This window comes from Poecilia formosa, unplaced genomic scaffold (assembly GCF_000485575.1).
Source record: "Poecilia formosa unplaced genomic scaffold, Poecilia_formosa-5.1.2 Scaffold9, whole genome shotgun sequence".
NCBI lineage: Eukaryota > Metazoa > Chordata > Actinopteri > Cyprinodontiformes > Poeciliidae > Poecilia > Poecilia formosa.
Window position 1 is genome coordinate 3272036 of NW_006799948.1, and position 18498 is coordinate 3290533.

Below are 18498 nucleotides of genomic sequence, written 5' to 3' on the forward strand. Positions count from 1 at the left end.
GGAGCACTGTTTTACAGACAGGTGGGGCACATTGTTTTCAACTTGGTTAAAGGACCCTGGCCTCTGTAGGAGCTTTTCTCTGAAAACGGCAGCAGTTTGAAACAAAAAGTCTTGTGCGTTCATTCGGCGCTGATGCAACGGCTGGCCACCGTTTCATGCTTTGTTATGGTTCTAACGATGCTGCGGTTGCTTCACTGTGTTTCTCCGCATGTTGTCGGGCTCACATTTACAGTGGAGAGGCAGCTTGATATGTCATATTTCTAGAAATGCATCGATTTTTTTTTATTTTTTATTTGAGCCTACTCGGATAATTAATGCAACAATGTGGTGCAAATTTTAGGGGAAATTTGCAAACGTGTACACATTTTTTTTGGTATCTTTTTTTTTTTTTTTTGAAAAGTGATTCATTTAAAAGCGACAAACAAATGGAAATCATCGTGCCTGTTTACTCCAGTTCTGACTTACTTGCACGAGCTTTCATTTCAATTTGGAATTGCAAAAATATTGCTTTACTGGTTTTTAAATCTCCAGATGGTCTGAAGATTTGGAGATCCTCTCATGCCATGTTGAATAATGTTACTTAAATTTGTCAGTATTGTGAAAGTTACAATTAAATATATGTCCTAAGATTGTTTTTTATTTTTTATTGTACATATTCCTTAAAGGTAAAGGCTACAACTCCATTCATAATAGCTTTATGGTTCTGGAACCACAGCAGCAAATATGATTTAAAAAGTTGCATGTTCATGGTATTCCAGTCACAGATGCGAGAGAAAATGGCACCTCAAGTTGATTATTCTGGGACATTCAGTGAACCACGAGAAAGGTACATTTTTAAAACTTTCCAGAAGGTTTGTTTCAAGCCTTGTCATAAAAAAAAACAAAACAAAAAAAAAAACCCATGAAAATATGCAGCCTCAATTTGATTTGATTTTTTAAATGTATGCTGACAATCCCCATAGTTTAGATGAGAATATCCTTTAGACCGATGAAACAACTTGAGCTGCAATAAATTAGCTGGCAACTGCAGACACTGCTTTTGGCTTTGGTTTTGCATGAGGATACGGCATTTGCCCAGAATTCGGTGGCAATATTCATGGAACTGTAAAAGTTAAACCTTTGCTGATTTTTTTTTCTCTTCTCCTATACATCAAGTTGAACTTTTCAGAATTATATGCAGATGTAAGAGGTTACAGGCAGTTGATAGCAACAGGAGTCTGCAGCATGCCTCGGACTGCAGCGCGCTGCATTAACCTGAGCTCGGGGCGAGCACGCTGCAGTGATATATACTGGAGCAGACTGTTGCAGGCATGCAGGCAAATTACTTCCTGAATTTGGGAACCAGACCTTTTAGGTTGTACAACTTAAATCCCCCTTCCTTCGACGTGTTTTGCGTCCAGCTCCACATAGCAGCCGGCATGACGACGCTTCCTTATCGGGTCTTTTAAAGCCGTATGTTTCGTGGCAAACGGGAGAGGTTCGCAGAGGGTGAAGGCTTGACGGCGCTAATTGGCGGATACGCGTTTGTTTGTGCTGGAGTCGCCCCCGACAGTGGAAGCTTGAACAAAAGGAGGGGAGGATCGGAAAGTGAGGGCTGGAGGGGGCGACTGTGGGCTGAAACAAAAGCACACGTCAGGTTTCTCTTCTGTATCGACTGCGATAAGCGCGCTTCAGGTGGAGAACCTCGAAAACCAACTGAAAAGAGACAATGAAGGAAGGACGCAGATTTTTTTTCTTTTTTTGTTTTTCGCCACATTCGTCTTCATTTGGTCTCGGGTCTTAAGAAAAGAGGACGAAATCAATTTTGCGATCATGTGTTTTGTTCTCGGGTGCGTGGTAAACTCAAAGAAATCAAAGAAACTTAGAGTCAAAAATACCTTTCATTAATGTGATGTACCACACCAAAAAAAAATAAAAAAATAAATAAATTTTAAAAATTAAAATATTTTAAAATCCTATATGGCTTTTACTCATGTAAATTATTCTCAGACTTAAGTGATTAACGTTTTTTTTCATTGTCTTTTAAACATGTAGCTAACATGTTTTGTGTATTATCTCTACTTGTGCATTTTCCTCAAGTATTTGAAAGTAAATGAATGAATCAACTGGTGTCTGTTGCCACAAACAGTTAACCCAATCACTCCCAAGTCAAGCAATTTTTCCTATTTGCAACTAGAACCTGTTTTCAGAATTTTTGTCTGCCAAAGTCGTAGCTTGGCAGACAACAATTACATAGCTTGGCAGCTGTCGTGTGTTGGCCACGCTTCCAGATATCGAATTGACATTAGCAGCTTTTATGTATTCAGGGCATGATTTCCGGTTTCAGACGTTTTGCTAGATTTTTCTGCCAACCCATAAGCCCCGATGAGGAAAATAATTTGCTTTGCAAAGTGGATCATAGCAGCAAAAGAATGTTAGAATGGACGTCTTGGAACTTGTTGATTGAGGTCAGTCCAAGTGAAGAAGACCGGCTGCTGGACTTTCCTTAAAATAACTATTATTTCGGTTGGCAAAGCTGTTCAATTCCAGCAAATTTGAGTAAAATGTCATTGAACGGCAGCTACTAAAAGCACTGAAGGCCAGGAGTCAACCAATTCAATTACCAACTACCCGTATTATATTCCGTATCGGTAACAGTGACGCAAAGAAATGGTGACTGATGTTCCGGTCTCACTTTCCGTAGATTCCACATCTCGTGTGCGTGAACGACACGTGCGCGAATCTCTACGGTTGCAACATACACCGCATCCGGACCGAGACCGTGAGCGGAATCTGTTGAACAAAAACATTTAATTTGCATGTGTAAATTAAATTTCCTAACGTGCCTCCAGGAGTAAAAAAAAGAAAAAAAAAAGGAAATATGTTCATTTCTCATTCGGTATCTTTCACCTGTTTGGCTTGTTTTCCAAGCAGAAGCAATCGTCGCTGACGCCCCGAATTAACTCCTCCACTGAAAAGAATCAATCTAATGAGATTTTGGATGCAGTGCCTGTGACATGCATTGCATATAAGTGTGTTTGTATTTTTTTATTTTTTTACCCGCGTGCAGATGGCTTGTCGTCAAGCCGCTGGAGTTTTATCAGCCTTTTCTTAGCAAACAGCATCTCTGCTGTGAACGTTTAATCCCTGTGGTGCATCAGAATCGTTGGGGACCGGTGGGTTAGGGTTAGGGTGGTGGCGCGTTGCTCTGAAGAACCTGTGGATTCTCCATTTCTGAGTGGCTTTGATTTAAGTCGGTGCGTTACAATTTTGGGGGAGGAATTCCTTGCTTGAAAAGTATGGTTATGTTGCAAAACAAAAACCGTCTCAACTGGTTGGATGAACATCTTGAGTTTTTGGTCCAACCGGTGAGTCCAAACGCCATTAAAACGTGTGACACTCCAAAACAGCTGTATTCCCCTTTAGCCTAAGATGGGTTTTATGTGATTCTGCATCTTGAACGATAAACAATTCAGATCTAAGTTTAGATTTTTATTTTTATTTTTTCCTGACACTAACAAAATATCCACTCTCAAAACAAGAGCAGTTGAGTCTTTTTTTTCCACTGTTTTTGTGTGAGTCTGCACCCCAAGCAGAGATACCTAATGACTCTCACTGATGACTGTCTCCTTTTCTTTTTATGCCTCGCAACTTAAGAAAAAAAAAACAAGTTTTTTTTGTCCCCCTTGAAGTGAAAGTGATGTTAGTCATTACCGCTTTTGTGTCTCTGCTGGATTGTGGTTCTTCGCATTGCTTCTTGCCAAAGAACACCGAGGTTTACAACACTTACTCATCACCGCAGTTTGTGCACTCTAGTCTTTTTTAAATTAGTATTATTTCTTTCCACAGAATGAACCGTTAGCATTTTTTTTTCAGTCTGCTCACATCTTGTTTAAAGACCCAGATCTTTCAAACAAGCAAGTGTGTGAACTGTCATGTTTCATTTGATTCGCTCCTTTTTGATGTCTTTCTCAAAACCTGCATTGGAAAACTGGCTGTTTATAGAGGCTGATTCCCTCTACTTAAAAAAATAATCAGAAAAATGGAATTAAAAACAAGAAAAAAAAAAAACTGATAAATGGATGAAAAGAAAATCAGACTGATTATCACTGTTCAACCAACCAACAGCATTGTGGAGTTCGTCTGGGAAGGTCACTGCTAAGGGTTTGAAAAGGTTTAAAGCACGGTTAAGTAAAAAAAAAGAAGTCCTAAGGTTTCAACATCTCAGGGTGCTGTTCAATCCAAAATGGAAACTACAAAGACAAAGCTGTGGAAACCTGAGTTAGGAGGTTGAAAAGCTCAAGAAGAAGAAGCTGCCAACAACTAGACGCACTCCACTAATCTCTCTCTCTCTGGAGAGGAAAATGAAATCTGCTGTTTAAAGAAAGTGGTAAAAAGTTCTACTACAGTCTGCCGCAAGCCATGTTGGGTAAAATAAAGAAAAAAGGGAGTAAAGGTCAGATGAAATGAAAATGTAACCTTTGAACTGACGCACAACATGTTTCTCCATAGTGAACGATGGTGGAAGTGGCTGACGTGGAAATCGACGTTCGTGTAATCTCCAGATAATCTGGCTGAGCGAGAGCCGTTTATCCCATCAATTATCAGTCTGTAAATGTGCAAAGCTAGCACACAGTATGTCCCGCAAGACTTTTTAAGCACTTTGTGCTTTTTCCTGGTGTTCAATAAGGCAGTGTACGTGTTTATTTCGCCGCAAATTCACATTTGAGCGATGTCGAGCAAAAGCGCATTCAAAATCAAAGCAGCATTTGATGAAGATTTCGAAAAGCTAAACTAAAACATGACAGGGTAACGAAATAAGCTCCTGTTGCATCATTTCCTAGTTTCAGTTTTCCCTTATATGAATCGATGGAGCGTGGTTGAAGAAAACAAAAGAAACAAGGAAAAAACCAAACAAACCCTTGCCTTTAGGAATTTCAAAAGAGTCTTTGAGGTTATGGAGTCGAAGCTGCTTTCTGACCCACTTTGAAGGATTCTTCACCTGGCTGTCGCCGTGGCTGTTTTGCAGTTTCGCTCTGCGTCTTACGGTGATTCACAGCGGTTAGAGTAATTGGGGGCGACATTGTTTGGAAGTGTTGTTCTGAATATAAATATGCAGATGATTTATGGTTCAGCTGACTCTGTGCGAACACGGACACTCTCAAGGACTCGGCACGCAGAGGGTTGCATCCACTTACATTTGCTGCAATTAAAGAAAACGAGAAGAAGAAGGAGGAAAAAAAAAACTAGGAACATTTATCATTGATCTTTGTCACCAGACTTGAGTCTCTGCTTATAAGAACAAAGAAAGAGAGCAGCAGCATTACCTCCCACCAGGCTGCTGTGGGGAAGAGAGGAGAAATAAGACTTAGATCAGATGTATGAGCCAGAGGGATCTGGTTCAAAAGATAGGTTTCTATATGTGTAGCTAAGAATATAGGTCAATAACACGTTTACACTCCTTTGTAATTTGGAGATATCTTACCAGGCACTGCAAACGGCGACTCCCACTCTCCCAGCATGACTGCTTTGTAGCTGCCAAGGAGATGAATCAGAAAAATAAAAAAAAAAAAAAAAAAAAAGAAAGAGAGAGAGGCGCAAACAAGAACACAATCATTTTCAGCGAAGCAGAAAACAACTTTGGATTTCTGTTACTTGTCCACTATGAGGATTGTGCATTGGGTTAATAAGGCTAAAAATTCACGTGGCGAGGTGTATGTTGAAGTGTTCTTTATCTGGGATAAACCAGAACAAACAGGTGGGTCATTGTTAAAAATAATCTCAGGTGGGAGAATCTTTAAACCAGTGGGAACAGCCAAGTGGACTTTTTGGTCTACGTGGAAAATAATGTGTGGGACAAAAAAAAAACAAAACAAAAAACTAACACTAAACATAAACATGAACACAACTCCTCCGATGGGAAAAATTGCGGTTGTCGCGTCATTGTGAAGTTTGTCCAGCAGGAAACCTATGAAAACCTGCTCATTTCAGGAGAAAAAGAAAACAGAATGACAATCTAGAGAAGAAATCTGAGTTAAGGAGCGCATAGAGAGACAGAAGGCAGCAAGAAAACCAAAGCACGGAGCGGGTCGTGTTTTTTTCCATGGCTGTTGTTGCTTTAAGGGAACAAACAAAAATGCTGATCTCTGACAAATTCAACATTTCCCTTCATGTACTGGACCTCAAAATGTTACACAGATACTCTGCCGCTGTGCCACTGCCCTACAGGAAGCCACATAGACATTATTGACGTGTTAATAACACAAAGGTCAGAATTTCCTCCCCTATTTTCTACCTGCACCACACCTCGTCTCCCCCCCTCTCCCGCTTACTCCATCTGGTCGCTTTTGTGGAACTACCTTTTTCGTCTTAGTTCATCATACATGACAAACAGAGCTTTCCCTCCCTCCGTCCCTATACGCTCAAACATCCTTTTCCGTTCTCCATTCTCTTCTAATTCTGCACTCAAAGCCCTTTCTCCTCACACTTCCTTATCACAGTTGTGTCTCCCCCCCCCAACACAAACACAGCACTTTGAAGAAAAAAAGGACTCCCGCTGCCGCCGGTGGACATTAATAATTTAAGGGGCAGCCAGCGTAGCACGAAAATGGAAATTAAACACAGGCTTTAAGTTGTGTGAATGATGGCAGGAAGCCAGTCGTGCATAAGCTTAAAGTGCATGTGTGCTTGAGTGTGTAAGTGGCAAAATTAACACCAAGGCCTCGCTCGTGTACAAACACTAACAGCTTGTAACATTTGATGAAAATAAAGGAAATAACGTGGAATTTGCCTGCTAATAAGAAATGTATAGGTGCAATATTCAGATGAGAAAAAAAAACAAACATGCAACTCGAGCTACCTTTATTTAATGTTAAATTCAATGGAAGTTTTTTTCTTTAGCACCATTTCACAATAAACATGTAATACCTTGTTAGAAATATCCCTCGAAAAAAAATCATGCTTGCCACGTTCTTTGTCTTTTAGTGTTGGGAAAAAAAATATCACAACTTTTGTTTTGCAGACATAGAAAACATGAGATATTTTACCTACCAGGAAATCATTTGACATTAAGATTCTCCGAGGCGGACCTGACCTGTTCTTCTGTCATTATATGCAACGGAGGCCATCTTCCTGTTGCAATCAGGAAAAACTAAATAAAATTGTCATTAACCTTAAAAGGCGAGAATTATATGAGGCACTTTTTTTTTTAATTACAACCCTGAAATCCCAACTTTTAAGAAATGAGCTTACTCTCAAACTGTCAACAAAATTAAGAACATTTGAATTCATGTGTGCCGCCTTAGCGCACCAGTACCCTCCTGCCCACGCATGTTTATGTTTCCCCAGAGCTGTTTCTTTCTTTTCTTTTCTTTCTGGGAAGCAAAGACCTCTGAGTTCTTCAAAGAACCTAATGACACAAGAAGGAAGGCTGCCTGAAGCTGAGGCCTCGGAGGCTGGGTCTTGCTCGACGCATGCAGAGCCAGACACAGCAGTGCACTGCAGGGACGCCATGGCGCGCCGCCGTTCACTGCAGATCTCCCACCAAGCCTGACTGGTGCGGCACGGGGCGAACCTCCAGGTGAGGATCAACGAAGCCGGAAGAACTCTTTGAGCGTCTTCGGGAGGCGGGTGGGGATGGGGGAGGTGGGATCAAATCCGAGCGCAGCTCCCTCCAGGAGACGACAAGAGGACTTGTTTGGCCCGGTCGCCTGTCTGGTTTCTCTTCATCGTCAGCTCGGCGGAACATGGAGCCAATGTTTTCCGCCCTGCTTGCACAGCAACAAACCACCAAAGTGAGAATAAACACGGCAGTTTTTTGAGGCATTATCAAGCACAACATGCGGGGGTAATTTGTCAGAATCAAACCACCAGATGGCATTCACTGTGAACATGTTGATTGGAGTTAAACTGGGCCCCGGTAAATGTTCGTGGCAGGCTGCCTCCACAGGAAGGGCTAAATTAATCACAAGCAGGGAATTCACACCTCCTGAGAGTGTCAACCACGTCCCGTCTTTAGACAAACACGCAGGGAGACAGACAGACCCGCCGCCTCCCTCCAGCTGGGCCTGACATGCTATGCAAATTGACATTCCTGCGCGTTTAATACATTCGATGATGGAATACTAATGGTACTCTGAGGCGCTGTCACTCCTTTGCATGGACTCCGACTGGACAGAGCAAAGATATTTGATCTCGAGATGCAATATTTTGGGGAGGGGGGCTAGCGTTGGATTGGTTTGATTTCAAATAAAAATAGCATTTAGTGATTAAAAGAAAAAGCAGTGCAAAAAAGTTTCTGCATTCTGTTACATTACCAAGACAACTTCAGCTTGTTTTAAAATGTCATTTTATTTATGTAGCACATTTTCAGCAACAAGGCAGTTTAAAATGCTTTGCATGACCTAGAAGGAAACAACAAACCAAAAGAAAGACAAGGTAAAAGTACAGAGCTACATATTGGTTCGCCACGTTTAATACGGAGAAGGATAAGTAATTTATAAACTAACAGGAGTTTCTCTCTTGCTCCGATACTAAAAAGATTAATGATAAATGTTGATCTAAGTGTTTTTTTCCATTTTTCACTCCACTTTCTTTTTTAGCACGTACTACTCTGTTTTCGTCTATCAAATCATATCCCAATAAAATGCAGTGAAGCTTGTGGCTGTAATGTGTACGTAAAAGTTCAAGGGTATAATGCGTTTGCAAGGCAACGCAGTTAAATATATACAAATTTCTTCCGGCACCGCCGTCATGGATTGATAGTGTATTAGTCTCGACAAGTATACCCACTGTGTCATTCATCTTTGAGCGTTCAAATTACATTGTTGCGCTAAATTGGCCCCGGGCTTAGTCAGCAAGAGATTTGCATCATGCAAGTTCCTCTGATCTTCGTATAACGTGCAATCCGGCATACCCTCCAACACTGACTGCACACTTTTCGTCGCTGATGTCGTCATGCCTGCAACGTGACCCCGCTTTTGTAGACGGCTACATTTGAAAAGACTGGAGACAAGCAGATTGTCATATCAGTAGCCACGCCACAACCTTGACCCACATGATGGGGTGAAGACATGTCGGATCGTATTTTCTATTAGACGGAAACCTGGCTCCTGTGGCTGAAAAACACTGAGATGATACACGCCTGTGGTTCGTTGATATGCGAGCCGACAACGTCTTCATGTTAGAAGTGGGTTGTTATTGGTAACCTTACATGGATAGTACCTTTAGCTGACTTGCACACCGTCTATCCTCGGCATAAAAGCAGTGGCGACGACACCTTTGCCGTCTCCTATCATTCTGCTGGTATTCATTGTGTGATTATCTCCAGTGATTAGACTTTAAAAATAAACGCGACAGTCATTATTTTGTAATGACTGCTCATTCTAAAAGAATGAAACGGTTTAAACTTTAATGCAGCTCAAACATCAATATGCTATAAAGCTGGATACGGCTTAAATATGCTTGTTTAGTAAAATGAAACACACTGGCATAGTCATATTTTGACAAAAAAGAAAAGCTGGTGTTCTTTCTGAAGTATTTTCTATTGGACCATACGTCCTATTCAAAATTTCGCCAAGACAGTCATTAAAAGTCTGTTTTCTCAACCCTTTTGATCAACCCTTACAAATCTGCAACCACATTTAAGACATCAACGGAAATCTTTGCACAGACTTCTTTTTCCTTTTGTATTTCGGTCAAGTACTCGCAATGTTTAGACAGCAGGCAATGCCAATTTTCACTTAAGTGTTACGTTATTGGACTAACTGCTGTAGCTGGACTGCTATCAATAGTAAGTTAGGTAAGGTGGTACTTTATTGATCCATAGGAAATTACAAGGTTGTCGGTTACTACCAGGCAGATTTACCTGTTTATTTATCCACATAGGCATGTCCAGCTACGCTATATTGCTGTTAGTATTTGATTGTCTTCCTCCATACTCATATATGCAGTTTGGTGGAATTAAATTCTTAATCTATTGAGTTTAACATGGTGTCAGATGCTACAACTCTTCTAGGAATGGTTTCTAATAGGATTAGTTTTTAGAACTGCAATTGTGAGATCTGACGACGATGTCGTACTATATGACTTAGATCACTGTCTGTAGCTGCCTGGCCATAGAAGCCCATTGGATCTATGTATTGTTTTTCACCTACCGTAATCAGACTAATGTATCCAGTAGGAAAAGAGAAAAAAGAACACACTGTTCAAAGAACTGACATTTTAAGATTGTTTTTGTCTCCAACACCAATTACCAACATTGTAAGCACGTTTGATGCATACTACGGATTAAGTAAGGACAAAACAGGAAGCAGGAAATGGCAGTTTGTCTCCATTTCTGTTTTGATTGGGAGGGGAGATGGTTCTACAACTGTCTCTGAGGTTTTTACCTTCCTTGCCAACTTCTTTATTGCTCACTGTAAGATAAACTTGAGTGCTAATCAAGCCTCGTTTGTCGCACTTCCAGTTATTTGAATTTTTCAGACGATTACATTGGAGAAGCTACTTTCTGGTCATAATTCTCTGACTCACAAAGATCCAACACGCATTTCTCTTGTCCGATTTTTAAGATTAGCTACCAGAAACGTGCTTCGATGGGACGACATACCTACACCCCACAAAAAAATAAAAACAAACTTTTAGATTAAAGTTGAAAAGGTTGTAAAAAAAACCTGATCAATTTGACAGAGCAAAACAAAACACCTCACACTTATTTAATTTTTGTTTTTTTTTAAGCAAGGCGTTAAGTGCCGCCCCACGGATATCGTTAAATAGAAGCAATCTATTTTTCCCCCAGCTGAATATGCGCACTCAGATTTCACCAGCGCAGCGAGGTTAAACTTCAGCAATCAAAACCGAATGCATTTTAAAATTGGACACCTTTTCTCAAATCCCCGTCTTTTCCTTGAAGAAATGAGCTTTCATTCTTTTCTGGGAGTTGTACAGCTGACACGCTGAGCGACCTGTAATTATATAGCCTCAGCAAACATATACTTCAGATCCCAACAGGAGCATTAATAGAAAGGTGTGAATAAATTATACGTTACGTGAGCATCGGTTGGAGCCAATTTGTGGTTGTTGCTTTTTTTTTTCTTTTTTTTTTACCCACTGGAGGTAAATTTGCTTACAAAATCTAGCGCTGCAGAATCACTGACTACCTTGTGCTGCGGTTGTGTTCACATTGTGAAATAAAATAGAGACGCGAGCTAACGTGGGACAAAGCATGTCTGACTCATGTGTATAAATAACAGCAGCTACATCTTCACTTTATGGGGCAACTGGCAGCGTGCTCATGAACAGCGATATTTCATAAGATTTAAATGACTCTCTGCAGTTATTTTAATTTAGTTGCATCGGCACAAAGGGGAAGCACGCAGCAGAAAAATCTATTCGAATTCCATTCGGCTTCATCAGAGTCTATTAAAGTTAACAAGGACTCATAACCTTGATTTCTTTCTCTGGCTGTCTCGTTGCTTAACGTGCGCCTTCATTTTGTTTCTCCCCAGGTCTTTGGCCTCGCCCCCAGTTTGCCCAAACGCGCAGAGAACAGTGGATGCTTGTCTTCATTTCATAATTCATTTTGGGAGAACAGGTGTCTGGCCTCGAATTTGCCCCCGACAATGTGCTGCCGCCGGTGCCTGCAGGCGGCCGCTGTGCCCTCCCATCATCTCTCTCAAGTGCAGCCACATGAGCACATGCTGCCACCCTCCCGCCCCCAAAATGTGTTCTAATAAACCAAGAAAAAAAAAAAAAAAAGTTTTCAATGCCAGGATGCATTTTCATTTGGTCCAAGGCCAAACATTTTCAGTGTACACAAACACATAAAATGACACCTGGATCTCTCACAGACAGAAAATACCCAGCAGTTCAGTTTAAGGAAACTGGAATTTAGAGTTCCAGCTGTCTTGTAAATGTAACTCTTTTATATGAGAGCATTCCTCTCTTTTTGGTCCATTTAGATTCTTCATTTTGTTTGTATATGCAAAGAAAAACAGTCGTGGTTAAAAGGTTTTTTTTGTTGTTTTTTTTTTACAAATTCTTAATGGTACTGTGAACGGCTTCTTGGTGGATTATAATAGAAAACAACAAAAAGAAAACCCAGAATAACTCAAAGTTTTTTTCTTTTGACAGTTCATAATAAAGGTGCAGGGTTGGAAACACTAAGGTTTCCCTTCTGCCCTTCTGGTCATTTTGCCACATTGCGTCCTATTAATTTGTGTCGGCCTATTCCATGAAATCCTCCCCCAAAAATACATGCAAAATTAGACAAAATATGACAAAACGTAGCTTAAAAAATCCATAAAGTTGTAATACACGACTATGTACCTTTAGGATATTGCAAAATAAACGTCTCATATTAAATTTCATCAGCCGTGATTGAGACCGTAGCTCTATGACGCTATAAATAACATCTGTTCTAGAGTGGCCCATACAAGTATTTCATCTTCATCCATTATTTATTAACAGATGTTTGTGAGTATTAGCTTCCAGTGTTCTGCTAGGATTCTGTGGAGAGTGCAGCATCCTGTAGCTTTTTTTTCTTTTTTCATCTTTTAGTTTGGAGCCATTTACTCTGCACTCCACAACTGCTCTGAACACATGGCGTACACCGGTAGCAAGACGCACTCAAACAATTTATGATTTCCAGCAGCGATATAGTGACATCGGGGTGGGTGCTACCTTTATAAGGCTCCTGATCTATGCTTCAGCAATCACAGCGAGAAAGTAGAACAGAGTGCTTTTGCGACACTGCCGGGATTAGAGAGTGCCGAGAAAGAGAGTCCTGATAGCATCAAAATGTCCCCTAACCAACCCGACAACAGCATTCCAGCATCCTGCTGTCACGGGTTTGTTTTTTTGTTTTTGTTTTGTCTTTGAGGGAAGAAATGAGGAGATGTGAAGGGTTTGGCACCGAGGAGTGAACACTAAGTTCTAGGTGTGCTGGTACTCCAGGCGAGCTTCTCCAAATCCATTTGAACACCCACTCTCACGCCCACGGGGCCGGCTCATCCGCAGCCACATCAGGTCCCGCGCTCGCTCGATCCATTACCTGCTGCTTGCGATGGATGGTGGCAGATTCCCAGGCTGCAGCAGTGAAAGAGAAATAGGGGAAGCGGGGGGTTGAAAGGTACAGGAAGAGATGAAGGGATAAACAAAAGAGCGGATGAGAGTAGCGGGTGACAGCAACAGAGATACGGGATATGTTTACGAAGTGGAAAAAGGAAAATAAAAAAAAGATTAGGAGTAATAAAAAACAGAAAAAACAGTGAGCTACATCCATATGTTCCGGCTAGTTTAAAGGGATAGTTCAGAGTTTTTCTTAGGCAAATTTTTGTTATGTTATATGGAGATAATAAATGCAAACTAGTGGTATAAATTCAAGATGTGAAATAGGCACTTATTTTGTAGCGTCGCACCGATTGCAGTTTTCCGTCCATTTGCTGATCAGCAGTCTTTAAAAAGTTTGATCTGTCGATTCTGATTTTGGCCGATACTGATTTTTATTTATTTTTTTTTGACTGATATGTCACTCAGAATAGCAATAAAGTTGCTGAGTTGGTAAAAAAGTGGGGGGACTATTGTTAACTGAAAAAGTGCAGATGGTGGTGGGCTGGTTAATCATTCAAACCTCTAGACCTTTCTTGAGGTAGATAAAATCGGACGATAAGATCGGCTTCACGTGCAAGTATCGTCCGATCACCGATCTCCAAAAGATTCAGAAAATCTGCACCGATAAATCGGTGCATCTCCTAGTATTTTATGAACACTGCCACTTCTAACAGAACTTCACTTTAAAAATTCTGGATCATCCCTTTAACAGACACACAGGTTGTCATTTCTTCCTGAAACACTTTCCTAGAAGCGACGAACCAAATTCCCATGCAAGCTGCACTGGGAGAGAAGCACCTCTCTCGTCTCCCTCGTCACGGAGAAACACCGAATAAAAGCATGAAATGAAATGAATACACTGTCGGACACACCGAAAATGGAAACAGCGTCACTTGGTGATCGTTGTTTCCCCGTCTGTTTTATTCTCATTAGCCATTTTGAGAACAATATAAATTGGGTGCATCTTCTTGCTGGTGTTTTTCAGCAAGGCAGAAACTCTCTCTCTCTCTAAACTGTCATTCGCTGCCTTCTTTTCTTTTGAGCCCTCATATTCTTTCCCCTTGGCTGCCCATGTCAAAAGGAATTATGGCCACATTTACCAATGGATGTTTTTTTTCCGTATCAGACAAAAAACTGGAAACCGCTCGAGTAAAAACTAAACTTAGCATACGTATGTTTTTACCAGCAGTTTAGTTGTGCAACAGAACTTTCTGCTAGTGCAAGAAGCACTGAAATAGCAAACTTACAAACTGATCTAAATTGAATTGAAGATCTTTTGTTGCATATTTGACTAGACTTTTTAAGGTTGAAAGTAAAGATGACTCAATTTAAGACTCCCCCCCGCCCCCCTTTCTAGAACACGCTTAAAACATTTACCTTTAAAAAAATAAAACAAAATATTTAACACTGAATGTGATTTCCCTTGGTCTCTACTCACCTGCTCAGGAGCTACACAAACTCTTGACCTTTGACCGCTGACAACAGACAGAGGTCTCCCAGCAGACCTGCCAGGCTAGAACGGGAGGGAAAATATATAACTTTGACCTCCATCTTATTTTGAAAAACAAATCTGATTTAAAATCCGAGTCCCAACTTGGGCGCATTTTCTGAAACGTCCTGAGGTTTTTCACCATTATAATTGTTGACTAGGCGAAATTGACAAGGAAATTAAATAAAACGATTCAAGAAACCCAAGACAAAAAAAAAACACAAAAAACTCAGTCAGATGGACGTGGCAGTCGATATTTTCAACAAAACATTGAAAACGTCAAATACTCCTAGGTTCGTGCCAACTGCTGATAAAAACAAATAATGAATTTGGGAATATCACAAAAACGTAGTTCATGTAGAGGCAAATGATGGAAATCTAGGCATCACATGCTCCCATCCATCCACCCATGTGTTCCCATTGTCTGGCCATTGTGATAGTCAACTCTGGAATAATGAGTGAGGAAAGTACAGAAGTATGATAAAAATCTGATTTTGTTCAGTCACGAGACATTGATTCGTAGTTCTAACTTCAACGGACCAGCATCCTATTGATTATCAATCCCAAGGATGTGAACATTAAACTAAAGGTATTTGATTGCAGATGTACTTTTAAGTGTCTTAACTTTGGCTCTCCGTCATAAATGGGCTCTTGGCTCTGGTCTACAGCCATCAGATCTGAATATATGCTGTCAAAGGCGAAAAAGCGAAGGCCAAGCCCTCAGCTTGTACAGGCCAATTCAATTACTCCGGGCCATTGTCTAATGAAGAATGAACTAACCAGGCAAGGGGTTACTCTGGGATGGCTCTGCTGACTACTGCCTCTTGTCTGCAGGATCTAATTTACTAAGACACACAATTATTGATTGGCTTCCGCATGCCAATGCAGGAAAGCCATTTCAGATGCACTTTTTGCTGCTCGGCGTCTGGCGGAGGCTTAATAAAACGCCGCCGTCGAGCCCGTTCACCTCGGTATGCACGCGTGCCGGCGTGCATTTACGCGCAAGCGTGCGCGTTGCAAAAAAGGTAATTTTCTTATCTCCGTAAGCCAGGGTGACCAAATTGGCTCGGGCTTTAAGCCACACGGGTCAATAGGCGCAATCAATCGGCGAGAAAAGCAAGGGCGCAAAAGATTTGTGCAGTTCTATAACTTCTCCTCCTTTTATCTGTGTTTGAACAAGGGGGTCGGAGGCCGAACACATACAGCAGAACCCTTCAACGGAATTGCAATCTCACAACTGTATTCTGCTTACTTGCTCATGCATACACTCTCTCTCTCCTCTGCGCTCCCTCTCCATTTCCAGCTCCAAGCTGTGGACACAACAGCCTTATCTAACGCCGCCTCGCTGTCAGCGAGAGTGGTCTATTTCAGGCTTTATCTTGAGCGAGAGCCGGGCCTGAAACCTTGGGTCTGAAGACGAGCCGGTGCTCTGAGAGATAAAGTCAGACAGGGACACTGTAACCTGCATGTCTGCGGTCAGGGTGGGAACGGATGGCGCCCGCTATCCAATCGAACGGCTTCCTTTTTCTCACTCGATGGGATCGGCTCGCTCGGATCACTCGGCTGTGGAAGCAGGTTTACGACTTCTCCGTGAAGCAAATGACAACTTAGAAGATTTGGTGGATTGTTGTTTTACATTGATTGGGGAGTATCAAGAAGAAAGTTCAAACTAAGACTCTGCCTGCACAACTATGGATAGAGGTTTCTGAATTTTTTTCTATTAAAAAACAAACAAATCAGCATCTGCACAGTCAGAGACTCGGATGAAAATGGTCTACAACCAACGTCGCATTCGTAGGAGGCAGAAGGGAGTTTATCATTTCAGTGATTTATTACCAAGAAATGTAACGCTTAGTCCGGTGCGTATTCCATCCATATAACATGGAACTTAAAGAAGTGAACAAAACCTAAAAAAATTAACCATCAAGGACTGTTCAAGTGATCCACTAGTCTGGCTTTTAGTTACTTAAGTTCCATTGTTACAATACGCTTCATCGACTACACATGAAATCTTCTGGATTAACGTTCTCCCATCAGCACCGAAATCCAAATAATTTTGGGATTTCGACTTTTACATGTTGATTCAAACACCGTTTGATAACCTTTCCTTTGTGGTCCTGGCCAGTGAATAAACCGTCACCAGCATTATTTGGTTCTGCTTTATTCTATTCTTCAGAAAGACCGGGCCACCGCTCCGCTCCGCACAGCGACATAACATTCCCCTTTGTTCATGCTCCGTGATTACAATCACAGTACCTCGGAGAATGTTTTTTTTTTTTTTTTTGCACTGACATGGTGGAGTTATTTTGGTCCAGGTTATTCAATTATGCATAGGCTTTATTTTTCAGCGTTTGCGCTGTAGGTTCAAGGAAGGACAGACTACCAATCAAAAAATAGACACGAGTGTGACAGTACCGAAGCCTTGGTAAACGTTGCACTAAGAAGAAAAAACTAAATAAGTTAATTAATCCACATTTAGGCATAATTTCATCTTCCATTATATCAACCTCCAAAATAAAACACATCTTAGAGCTCAGGACGCCGAACCAAGGCTTCTCCTACTAATTTAAAGAAAATTATTTCCATAAACTCCATAACTGTTTGATTCTCTTTTAACTAAATCACCACAACGTTCACATTCAGAAACGGGTTGTTTCTCGCGTCTCACAATAATTCGGTTTGACAGCGACGACGGCAGACGACCGGGATTTTGCGACGGAGAATCTTTCATCATTTGCCGTTAATTTCAATAAACAATGTGGCAGGTAGGTCGCTGTTTGCATGTTTGTTTTTTTCTCTCTCGATGCGCACATCAATGATTCTTTTGTTTTTTTTCCTCATCTTTGTGTATTCGACACATTGTCTCACCAACAGCAATGCTTGCATCACACCACGAAAAGGCCAGCATAAGTACTTCATTCGACTGTGTTTCTTTTTGGCATCCGATTGCCAAGTACATGCTACTGAAATGAAGCAGGCCATGATATCCACCTCTCGACTAGGACAATTAAGCTTTAGCTCAGTGAGAAATGTGACCGCCCTACGTTGGCTCTGAAAATTACATACTGAAGTGCAGTTCGAATAATGCATGGCGTTTCTAAGAAAGAAAGAAAGAAAAAAAAATGAAACACCAGAATTGGGTTTCAGTTGTTGCTAAGCAACAACAGTAACCAAGACTAGTGCATTGTTTTTCTAAAGCCGTTAGCTGAACAGGAAGCCTCTTGTGAACAACAAAGTCTTAGCTAATTAGTGGTAGTTTGGAAGCTAAGCCATTAATCCATTTATTGTCTTCCGCTAAGCCCGGATTGGGTCGCCGGCACAACGGGTCCAGGTGGGAGACCGACACGTTCCCTCTCCCAGTGACGCTCCCCACCTCGTTCCATGGAATCCCAAGGTGTTCCAAAAGGCAAACGGGATGTGTAGTCCTTTTAGCACGTCTTTGCTAAAAAGAGGGCCTGTGTCTTTTTTGATAGGGAGGAGCAGAACCTCTATGGAGATCTTCCTCCTGATCGCTAATCACTCTGTCAAAGCCCAGACATTCTGCAGAAGAAACTTATCATACCTGGGGTATGTCTGGTGATTTTATTTGACCAATCTTGATCCAGAGGCCGGACAAACTGGTTAGTCGAGAGCAAAGCTGCACCCTATCAAAGGGGTGAGTGGACTCTTGGTGCGCTTTCACATCAAAATTGTTTGTTCGACTGTAAACAGACCAGAGTTTGTCACCTCATGACAACAGGTTTCATCTACGGTAGGTGAAAAAGCTCACCTGAACTCTAGTGAGGGCCAAACAAGCAAAACTCCTGTTGATCTCTCTGTAAGACTGTTCTCTGCGTCTGTGGCGCTGCTTCTTAAAGTCTCTCTTTCTCTGCCATCTTTTTTGTTTTTTCTGTTTATCTTACTTATACAGAGAAGCATGCGAT

At 41.3% G+C, this 18498-nt stretch overlaps 1 long non-coding RNA gene across 1 annotated transcript in view; it reads right to left on the reverse strand.

Moving 5' to 3' along the window:
• Window positions 1-8311: 8311 nt before the first annotated feature.
• Window positions 8312-18498, reverse strand: part of LOC103156567 (uncharacterized) — a 22088-nt gene continuing 11901 nt past the window's right edge. Inside the window, exon 2 of the long non-coding RNA XR_478159.2 lies at window positions 8312-13062. This is a non-coding gene — a long non-coding RNA (uncharacterized LOC103156567). The remainder of the gene's footprint in view (window positions 13063-18498) is intronic.